At 43.8% G+C, this 12,018-nt stretch overlaps 1 protein-coding gene across 1 annotated transcript in view; it reads right to left on the minus strand.

Annotated features, from left to right (window-relative positions):
- The window catches only part of tmem106a (transmembrane protein 106A), a 43,745-nt gene extending 36,817 nt beyond the window's left edge, over nt 1–6,928 (minus strand). The window contains exon 1 of the mRNA XM_028818547.2: nt 6,792–6,928. The gene's annotated coding sequence lies outside the window, so the exon portion shown is untranslated. The remainder of the gene's footprint in view (nt 1–6,791) is intronic.
- Between the last annotated feature and the right edge of the window lie 5,090 nt (nt 6,929–12,018).

Here is a 12,018-nt window from a genome sequence, read left to right on the forward strand (position 1 = left end):
AATGATGAAGGGAATTAGTGCAGTGGATTGAGACGGTTATTTTAAAATGAGTTCATCAAGAACACGAGGACACAGTTGGAAACTTGTGAAGGGGAAATTTCACACAAACATTAAGAAGTTTTTCTTTACACAAAGAACGACAGACACTTGGAATAAGCAACCAAGTAGTGTGGTAGACAGTAAGACTTTAGGGACTTTCAAAACTCGACTTGATGTTTTTTTGGAAGAAATAAGTGAACAGGACTGGCAAGCTACGTTGGGTTGAATGGCCTGTTCTCGTCTCGAGTGTTCTAATGTTCTAAAGTAAATATAGCAGCAGTTCTTCACAAGGTCCTGGGGACCCCAATGTGGCTGCAGTTTGAGAACCACTGAATTACAATAGTGTGGCACTGTATAAATATTAAAACACATGACATGGCACCCATCTAATTTGACAGTATATTCTTAGATATTCTGGCAATGAGTATACATAATGGCCTGCTCTCGTCTCAAGTGTTCTAATGTTCTAACAGTAGATGGATGAATGTTATCACCTTTGTTTGCTATGTCATGTCCGTGATGGTGCTTCCAATATAAAAAAAAAAAAAAATCAACCCTAAACCCAGGAGAGAATTAGGAAATACCAATGACAGGCTTCTCAATGTCCCACATCTTAAGTGTTACCTTTCCTGTTCACTTAGTCCTGCTGCCTCTTCACCGTTTCATGCTACAGCTGCTCATTCTTAGCAGTTTCTCCTCCAATTGACTTTTTATGTCTCCACAGTTCTCTCTTCCTCAGATTTGCTCCTTTCTAAAAGCTCCTTAATGTTTATCGCTACTGTGTTCTTGCATCCGCTTCATTGATTCACTTTATCAACCTGCTCGGTTAATGCAAAGGTCAATGCAGCAGCAGCAGCATCCGGCACAAAACAGAAGCCAGGCTCACTTACTTGGCGCCACTAAACAATTAAACATTAAATACTTGAGATGTGAAAGGAAGCTGGAGTCCACTGGGCACTGCCAATGTAAACAACAGCAGAACATGGGAGGCACATTAAAGCAATCAGGATGAGAACAAGCTATTTGGCCCAACAAAGCTCACCAATCTAGGGGACTGAGATTTCATCCCAGGATTCTGGTGCTGTGAGTCTGCCTTGTGTCAGCGTCTGTCCATGGCTTTCTAACATTTGCATATTTCTTTACCCAGAGAACCACAGACTCTTGGAATAAACGGCCAAGTAGGGTTTAGTCTTTTTTTTTATGTATTTTCAGAACTAAAACTTGCAATATGGGGAAACCCAGACAGAACCTTTTAGTTGAAACAGAAGGCACATGGCAGTGGCCAAAACTGAAAGAACACACACACACAAACTGGGCCAGTTTAGAGAAGTCAATTAACATAATAAACACAGGGTGGCACAAAAACACTGCGGACGTCTCTGTGGACCCAGGAAGAATAAGCAAACTACGTCACGTGACCGGTCCTCAGCTCAAGGACTTGTTCTCCACCATTTCTCAGCTCCTACAGCAGGGTAGGCAAACTCAGTCCTGGAGGGCCGTAGTGGCAGCAGGTTTTTGTTCCTATCCCTATCCCAAAGGTTGCCGGTTCGAATCCCCGTCACTGCCAAAAGGCCACTGCTCTGCTGGGCCCTTGAGCAAGGCCCTTAACCTGTAATTGCTCCAGGGGCGCTGTACAATGGCTGACCCTGCGCTCTGACCCCAAGGGGTATGCAGAAACTAACAAATTCCTAATACAAGAAATTGTATAAGGCGAAATAAAGAACAAAATAAAGAACAAAACAAAATAAACAATCCTTGCCAATAATTTTATTTGATGGCTTGTTTGCAGTTTAACTCTGCCATGTCAGGTCATTCTCATATCCTAGATTAATTTTTCTCCTTTTTAAAGGATAAAACCCAAATGACTGGCAGTCTAAAATGGATAAGTACACTGTAAAAAAAACATATCCAAAAACTAGACAAATAAACTTTAAATGAGAGTTGTTTTGCTTTTATTTAGCAAAAATATCTGCCAATGGGGTAAGCAAAATTTACTTGACAAGAGTTGTTTAAGTAAGCTTAAAAAATGGTAAATACACAATTTTTGAGAAGTCAATAATTCTTCAAGATTTGATACCATGATGTAAAAACATTTTACTTGCTTAAATATTCATTTTTTTGTAGTGTAGTTCTCAGTCCTTCATTTTGTTTTTCCTTTACTTTCCTTCCAAATACAGTGGAGCCTCGGTTTGCGAGTGTAATTCGTTCCGGAAATGTGCTGACAGTCCAAAGCACTCGTATACCAAAGTGAATTTCCCCATAAGAAATAATGGAAACTCAGATGATTCGTTCCACAACACAAAACTATTCATATAAAAATGATTAATACAAAATATAAAGTAAAAATACATAAAACAAAATTAACCTGCACTTTATCTTTGAAAAGAATCATGGCTGGTGTGAGTGAGTTTCTAAACTCTTCTGGGATTGCACCCAACGGGACGACACACGGAAGAGCGTCCCAAAGCAATCACAGTCTCCCAGCGCTGTAGCAGTTCACCGTAAAAGTGAATCCAAAAAGATCGCAGACCTGCTATAAGCGCCTGCCGTCGACGGGTGATACAAGGAACAAGGAACATTATAAATGTGCAGGGCACTGTACTACTTGGCCATGGCCCTGCCTGACCCTAACCCTAATCTACATGTGGAAAAGAGAAAGTGTGTGTGTGTGTGTGTGTGTGTGAGATGTCCACCCGTCCTGGAAGTGAGAGGTGGAGTCGGGGTGAGAGCTCCGCCTCCGAGGATACGCAAGTGAGGCCAGCATGTCGGCAATACTTATCCTCCTAGGAGAGAGACGCCCAGAGTTGTTCCTGTCAATTACCTGACATCTCTACGTTTCACTTTTTTCCTGACGATTTCAACAGGTTCTAGGACCCCGGGCTATTTACAGCACGGCCTCACACACAGTTAGTTGCTAATAAGGAGCAATTCAAAACCCAGAATGCAGCTGTTTAATACTGAAATAACCAACAGTGGTTCAAAATCTTAACCTGCAAGGCAACTAAAATGAGCATTATGGGCTTCTTATTAAGTAATTGGATTGGAACAAAACCTGCAAACACTGAGGCCCTCCAGAAATGACTTTGCCCACCGCTGTCTTAGAGGGTTCAACTCCTTCAGTCATTCCCAGTGCTTATCACTGCACCCCCAAGGCACCCTAAAATTCAATCAAAATAACTAACTCAACATTTCATTTAATTGTGGTAAAAGTTTATGAAAGATTTGACAAAAACTGGAAACTGTCATTAACTATGTGCTTCCTGTACATCTCTATATATATATAAAATCCAATGTCTGTCTGTCTGTCTGCTTTTCATGAGAGAACAACTTAATGTTTTTTTTTTTTCTTTTTATAATTTGCTTGAACATTCCGGTTGATTTTGTGACTGCTCTCATCACGCTAAGGATTATAGTTCAGTTGCAGCACCAATTTATTTGCATGATTCCGAGTGGGGAGCAGGCGGGGCCTCAGGAGTGGGCGGGTTTCTCCTCATTCACACACCAGCCTCCATTCCGGTCGCACTACATCTCACCAGGCCACTTGTTGGAGCTTACCTTGCACCGCTCAGCTAGCCATACCTGTTTGCTCAGCAGACATTATCATCTAGAGATTGTTAAGGAGTAACACCTGACATTTTTGAGAGAGAGAGAGAGAGAGAGATCAGAGCTGCTCATTGGCAGATATCACAGCCACATGCTCTTCTCCCCACACAGGGCGTGCTCCACCATCAGATACAGTGCCAATATTTGCTGTGGGAGTGGATCTACCTTCTGCTTCGCCAGAGATACCTTGCCAACTTTTTACATTTTTGGCAAAGAGATCACAGCTACATTCTCGCCCCTGACAGCAAAACCTAAAATATTGGATATCAAGAGGCTCTCGGATATGAAAACTATCATATATCATATATAAATTCTCCTCAATACAAATTATTACATTTTTTGTATTGATTTTTAAAAAGTTTGTCCTGTTTCACTACTACACGGGCAGACAGTATAAAATAAAATGGGCAATTCACATGTTAACTTGTTGAAGTGTGCGAGTGAAGATTTTTGAGGTGTCTGTTGTCCTCCCTACCGCCAGATCAATGACGCTTTCTAACACGTCTGAGAAACTGACTCCTAATTTGCTGAGCCATGTTTGTTCTTCACAAATGAACTTCCATCCACCTGTTTTATGAACTATTTTATTCTAGTAGAAGATGTGCTCATCTTAGCAACATGACAGGAACCCGAGCTGTACTGGGTGGCAGCTCACCGTGGCGCTCATCTCAAAGCAATTAACAACCAAAATAAGGACTGCATGTGGAAATCGCCATCCACGTGGTGGTCTGAGGCGTGCAAACTCTATAAAAGGCCACAAACTGAAGCCTGGACTTTGGATCTTGGAGAAAACAGTTTTAATGGAAGACCCCACCCCAAAAATGATATTTGTTTCTGTGCTACTTATTCCACATAGTTTGTAGTGACGGCCATCGTAAATTTTAAATCTCAAGTTTGCATGCATACCATAGATAGATAGATAGATAGATAGATAGATAGATACTTTATTAATCCCATGGGGAAATTCACAAACCTTGGTACACACTGTAACACTGCAGTACAAGAGGAAACACTCTGAGAAACATCCAAGGGGGCCATTTAGCTTTCTGGCCCTTCTTTCCGTTGCCCCTCTTTGTCCAGTTGCCCAGGATGATTTGTGTTGGCATTACAAATGATGTTACTGCTTTATGGTTTTCTCATAGTGCTATTTTTGCATTTCATCCTGATTTATTGGGTCTAACTCTGTTTCAAAAAACATTGCAAGTCTTGTATTTATCTTTACTTACTGCGTTTTATGCGGATGTTACTGTAGTTGTATCCAAAGTTGTGCATGCCCTGTAATTCTTTCTGAGTAACAGTAAAACACTCTGAGCATGAGAGAGGCACTAAATAAGTAAAATGTATTATTATTATTCTCTTTTTACCCAATCACTCTTCATGATCATCTCATCTGATGCAAAGAATCTTGGTGTCATTTTTGATTCCTCCCTTTCTTACTTCCATCACAAAAACCACATTACGAAACTTTCCCACTGTCACCTCCGTCACATATCCCATGCTCACTCATTCTTCTCCCTTTCTAATGCTGAGACACTTGTCCCTGCTTTTCTCACATCCATTATTGTAACTCTCTGCTGGCAGGTGTCCCTTCTAATCCTCCATCACAGCTGCAGTTAATTTAAAACTCTGCTTTGAGTGACTTGGACCGGCAACAGCAAGCACATCACAGCCATCCTGCTTCGCCTCCACTGGCTCCCAGTGTCTTACAGAATTTATTAAATTCCATTATCAATCTACAAAGCTTCAAATGGCTGCACAGCGGACCACATCAGTGACCTTCTCCATCACTTGTCCACTAAGATCCTCTGATTCCTGGCATTGCCCCCCCCCCCATTAACCTGCACTCTATGGTGACAGCAAGGACTCTGGAATGACCTCCTGAAATCAAAGAGATCAGCCGACTCCATTCATTCTTTTAAAAGAACAACAACAACTGCACACTCATCTGCTCAGAAGGGCAGCAAACTTCACCTGACGTCGTGTCTCCACTTTCAGTTCAGATGCTCGGGAAAATCTGTGTATGGGTGTGTTTTTTATCACAAATGATGGCTTTTAGGCTTTTCTTTTATTATTGAATTTAGTATTATACTTTGTTTTGTTGTCTTTATTCTGTTTAATTCCTTTGTATTTCTTGTATCTATCTGTTTTACTGTTCTAGTCAGGAAATCTCTGTATCCAATGTTACATATACCTGCTGTTTCTATATGATGTGAAGCGCCTTGAGCAAAGAAAGGCGCTACATAAATAAAATGTATTACAATTATTATTAGTAGTTGTACCCGAGATGCCACGATTATAAGACACCTTGCGCGGCAGCAAAAAAAAAAAGCAAATAAAATAAGAAAAAGTAATGATCTGGAAACACAGCAGGGAACACGTTCACAAATACATAACACACCCATAAAAGTAAATTAAAAGATTTTTTTAATCTTACTTGAAATCAGAAAACTTTACCTGGACATCACGGCAAGCAGCAAACTGGCACTAAACTGGGCAACTGCGGTAAAAACAAAAAGGGAGCGGCATTACGAACCAAGAGCAAGTGTGTACCCAGCGGGCACTCGCTGCAAGACCATAATGCGTAGAAGACGACGGGGGTTACGATGTTAGATCGCTGCATGGGCTGACGAAGTCTTTTTCTGTTTTTAATCACAAGTAAGAATCCATATTAGCATACATACCAAACCGAGATTGAGCACGACGACAAAAAGGGGGGGCTCATGACACTTCTGCAAGAATGCCCCACTTTGCCAAGAAGACGGGAACTTGATTAAGATAGGAAGTTGACAAGATAGAAACCGCCGCCTTGATTTCGTTGCACAACACGACGTGATGCCCCGCCGCAGCCCGCACTCATTGAGACACGCTGTCCTTTACACAGTGACACACACAAACAACCTTTAAAAGTGTACAACGTGCAATGACGTCGTAAGACAACACTGAAAATTACCAACACGACTGCCATTCAAGGACTTGAGTCCGAGACAAGTAAACAGCGCGAGAGCAAAAAGTACTTGCGTGGAAAAACAAAGCCGAAGGAGCCCCGAAGTGAGGCGCTTTGGAACGCAACGCCCGCCCCGAACCCCGCAGGAGCCTCACATATTCACCCACCCGGCGATGCCGTATGGCCCATAGCAGTATCGCCATACCTGTGCACAGTTGACGAAGCTGCCATCTACTGCGTAGACGCCGCTTGCTTTCCAGGAAGTGCAATGTCCTCTTGGCTCCGCCTCTCCACATCCCCTCACCGGCGGAGAACAGCGAAAGGAGAGCAGGTGACCGCTTGTGTCACGCCCTCACGCGCACCTCTACTGGTGTGACGTCACACTCACGCGAGAGCTTTGAGTCGGAGCGCAAACAGTGAGCATGCAACGCAGCAGCAGAGGCGAGAAGTTCTTATAATAAATAGACATTAAGCCCGTTACAATAACGGGCGCTAGAACAGTAGTCCATAAACATTAGTAAGAACAGTCCACATTAAATGGAAAGGGACCTTTAACCTCATTAGATTTTTTCAGTAAAATGCCTGTAATTTTCTTTGACAGTAATAATGGCTCTGCTGTCCGTAGTATGCCTTTAGTTTTCTGTCACAACAGTGGGCAATCACCAGATTCTCCCCAGCAACTGATGTAATGTGCGCGAAAATAAATCTACTTTTATTTTACACTTTACCGGGCCAAGCTTCTTAATCGCAAATCTGACATCCTCAGAGTGAACACTTGCACAACAATGGGGAAGCTGGTCTCCGCGTCTCAGTACCCGATTGGATTTTTCGTGTTTTCTATTTTAGGTCTTACCTCATTTACCAAAATCTGGTTGGATCTGCCGCACGATATTTTATAGGTTCCGCCCTCTCTGTCTTGTGTGATGCGTCAGGCGGCCTTTGAAGCATGTGCTTTGAAGCGTCACACCGTGCCCCGCGCATGCGCACTTCACCAGAAGATACACGCGGACACTGGACGCACACAGGAGTTTTATTAAAGAGGATGGGTGCAAAAAATATAAGGTAGCTGTTGATTACATTGTGTATGGAAGGATTTTAATATAGCAACTTTAGCACAGTATATATATATTAGGTAAATTAATGTGATGTTTTAATAGCCCTAATAATATACAGTCTGAATGAACTAAGCCGCGCTAATTCCGTGTATTGATAGAAATTATAATGATTTACTTCATGAGGTAATTGCAACACAGACACTGCCTTAATCAGTTTTAATACGAAAAGATGCCGACGGAAGAAGAGAAGAAGCGGGCCGCTAGGGTGCAGAACAGAAGAGCTGCTCAGGACGCATCGACCTCTGAGCAAACGAATGATAAACGTACAGAGAAATAAAGAGGAGGATGAAAACTACAAGTCAAGTGTGTGGAGTGCGCCGTTAACTGGTCTTATATACTGTAAAGCAGACTGTAACAATCCTGCGCTCTTGTATGTCTGTTATCATCCAGTTGACGCTTAGTAACCACAAGGGGGCGCCAGACACAGCGATACAGTCCACAATAAAAAGACAATAAAGAGTTTTTATTCCACAAAGCACCTTCCAATGAACTCCTCTCCAACAATTAGCCACAATCTTATATATAAAGCGAACTGTCACAATCTTGTGGCCTTGTTATCATCCAGTTGGCGTTCGGAACATTTCTGCTGTGCTCCGTAAAAGCAACCGACAGTTTTATTATAGAAAATCCATTGTATTATTAGTTTGTCGTTTAATGTTTGTTTTTGTTAACTCTATTTTCATTTTGCATTATTCTCATCATAACAGTATTGTAGTAGGAGGAGAGAGGTTAGAAGCGGGCGCTGATTCAGCGCATTGTCACATATGACAAACCACCTGAGGATCCCAGATTAGGACCCGAGTGCAGCCCTGCGACGGGTGACACCTCAGCGCCACGCTAGTTCAGTTCAGTTCAGTGCGAGGTTTTTTTTTTATGGTGGCTGGAGGGTTCAGTAGCAATGAATTCAATCATCAATCCATCATCCAACCCGCTATAGCCCTAACACAGGGTCACGGGGGTCTGCTGGAGCACAGGGCACAAGGCAGGAAACAAACCCTGGGCAGGGTGCCAGCCCACTGCAGGGCACACACACGGGACATGCACCTGACCTGCATGTCTTTGGACTGTGGGAGGAAACAGAACATGCCAAAATCACTTCCCGGGTCCTCCCTGCGTGGAGTTTGCATGTTCTGCCAGTGTCTGCGTGAGGTCAGGTGCATTGGCGATCCTAATTTGTCCCATGTGTGTATGTGTGCTTGGTGTGTGTGTGTGTGCCCTGTGGTGGGCTGGCGCCCCGTCCGGGGTTTGTTTCCTGCCTTGCGCCCTGTGTTGGCTGGGATTGGCTCCAGCAGACCCCCGTGACCCTGTAGTTAGGATACAGCGGGTTGGATGATGGATGGATGGGTGGAGGACTATAAAGCAGCACTTCTCACTGTCTCATTGCCTCTCCCTCCTCTTACCTGTAAACGACAAACTTCTTACAGAAACCTTAAAAATTACCTGTCCCTCTACCCTTCCTGGATCCATTTCTGATCTTTTACTATCTTCACCTATTCCATCACCACTAGATAGTCTTGCTGACTGCTATAACTCAGCCCTTCATTCAGCGTTAGATAAAACAGCTCCTTTAAAACCTAAGAAGGTTTCCTTTAAGCGTTCAGCTCCTTGGTATAACTCAGAATTGTGATCTATGAAAGCAGCTGGCCGACGCCTTGAGAGAATGTCACGTAAGTCTGGCCTCACCGTGGACATCCAGGCTTTCTCTGACCACCAAAGAGCTTACAGAGAAGCACTAACTGCTGCCAAGAACACCCAATACGGCAGAATAATAGAAAGTGGCCATGATAGCCCAAGGGTTCTGTTTTCTGTAGTTAATAAACTACTCGAACCCGCATCTGGCCCAACTACCTCTTCTACTGAAGTCTGTGAGGAATTCCTCCACGTTTTCCGTAACAAAATTAAAGATCTAAATAATTCAACTAACATAAATACATCATCTGTTTATATCTCTTCCTGTTCTCCCACTCCATCCAGCTCCTTCTCGAAGTTCTCACCAGTCACACCTGCGGCCGACTACTTGTGTACTGGACCCCATCCCCAGCACACTACTTCAATCCTGCCTTCACGCCTTAATCCTGACTGTTACAACAATAATAAACTCATCCCTTGACACTGGCTCTGTGCTGCTCACTTTTAAAATGGCTTCTGTAACCCCAGTGTTAAGAAAGCCTGGTGTTGATGCTGACAATCTTAACAACTTTCGGCCTATTTCCCACTTACCTTTTCTGTCAAAAGTTCTTGAGCGTGTTGTAGCCTCCCAAATCCCCAGTTACTTAACATCTAATAATTTGATGGAACCCTTTCGGTCGGATTTCAGGGCGCAGCACAACTGTGAAACTGCTCTGCTATGGGTAACCAATGATTTGCTTATGGCAGCAGACTCTGGACAGACCAGCATATTAATTCTGTTAGACCTCAGTGCAGCATTTGACACTCCGGTCAGACGTGACATTCTACTGTCCAGAATGGAGAGCATGCTGGGTATCTCTGGCACTGCCCTCCAGTGGTTCAAGTCCTATCTGACTGATAGCCCAGAGTTTGTTAGTGTTGGCAACAGCAGGTCCAGTTCAGTGCCAGTCACACAAGGAGCTCCTCAGAGTTCTGTCCTCGGCCCTCTTCTCTTCTGTATTTACCTGCTTCCCCTTGGCCATATTATACGTAGCTATGGACTGGGTTATCATTTTTATGCAGATGATACTCAGCTCTATTTCAATGTTAAAAGTGGAACTTCATCAGAGTTTTGTCAGCTCACAACCTGCCTCAGTGAAATGAATACCTGGATGGAGCAGAACTCTTTAAAATTAAATTACAACAAAACTGACCTCCTGCAAATTGGGACCAAAGTGCAACTTAATAAAATGAGCTCCTTCCCAGTCCATCTTATCAGACCTGCCTCTACTGCAAAGAATCTTGGTGTCATTTTTGATTCCTCCCTTTCTTATTCCGCCCACATAAATCACATTAAGAAACGTTCTTACTTTCACCTCCGTCACATATCCTGTGTTCGCTCCTTCCTCTCCTTTTCTAATGCTGAGACACTTGTCCCTACTTTTATCACATCCCACATCGATTATTGTAACTCGCTGCTGGCAGGTGTCCATTCTAATCTTATATCTCAGCTCCAGCTTCTTCAAAACTCGGCTGTAAGAGTCCTGACACCGACCAGCAGCAGCCAGCACATCACAGCCATCCTGCTCCACCTTCACTGGCTCCCTGTGTCCTACAGGATTGAATATCAAATAACCTACAAAGCCTTAAAACGACCTCACGCCAAACTACAGTGCATCCAGAAAGTATTCCCAGCGCTTCATCACTTTTTCCACATGTTGTTATGTTACAGCCTTATTCCAAAATGGATTAAATTCATTTTTTTCCCTCAGAATTCTACACACAACACCCCATAATGACAACGTGAAAAAAGTTTACTTGAGGTTTTTGCAAATTTATTAAAAATAAAAAAACTGTGGTGCACCAGGAGGAACCAGCATAGGGTCTGATGATGGGTCCAAGGAGTTCATTCTGATCCCTAATGACAGTCAAAGTGCCCACCACTGTCTCGCCTGTAGAGGTCTGTGTGTCCCTCCATGGATATGCCTCCCCAGACTGACCATCACTGACTCCCCACCAAACCGGTCATACATAATGATGTCACAGGCAGCATAACGTTCTCCACGGCTTCTCCAGACCCCCACGTCTGTCATGTGTGCTCAGGGTGCACCTGCTCTCGTCTGTAAAAAGCACAGGGCGCCAATTCTGGTATTCTATGGCAAATGCCAATCGAGCTCCACGGTGCCCACTAGAGGATGTCGGGCACCTCAGGCCACCCTCGTGAAGTCTGATTGTTTGAGATGCCAGAGACATTCACACCAGTGGCCTGCCTGCCTGCTGGAGGTCATTTTGGAGGCTCTGCCAGTGCTCATCCTGCTCCTCCGGTGGGTCCTGCTGATGGGTTAAGGACCTTCTAAGGCCCCCCCTGTCGAGCTCTCCTCGAGGAACTGCCTGTCTGTCTGCTGGAATCTCCTCCATGCCCTTGAGACTGTGCTGGGAAACACAGCAAACCTTCTGGCAATGGGACATATTGATGGAGAAGTTGGACTATCTGTGCCAGCTCTCTACCTCATGAGACCAGTAGTGACACTGAGCGTAGACAAATGCAAAACGAGTGAAAAAACAGATGAGGAGGGAAAAATGTCAGTGGCTTCCCTCCACCTGTTAACCCATTCATTCCTGTTTTGGGGGTCTCTCATTGATGCCCCCCACTCTAGTGTACCAAAGCAGCTGAAACTGATGAACAAGCCCCTCTGCTACTTCACTGAC

The sequence above is a fragment of the Erpetoichthys calabaricus genome, chromosome 14, assembly GCF_900747795.2.
Source record: "Erpetoichthys calabaricus chromosome 14, fErpCal1.3, whole genome shotgun sequence".
NCBI lineage: Eukaryota > Metazoa > Chordata > Cladistia > Polypteriformes > Polypteridae > Erpetoichthys > Erpetoichthys calabaricus.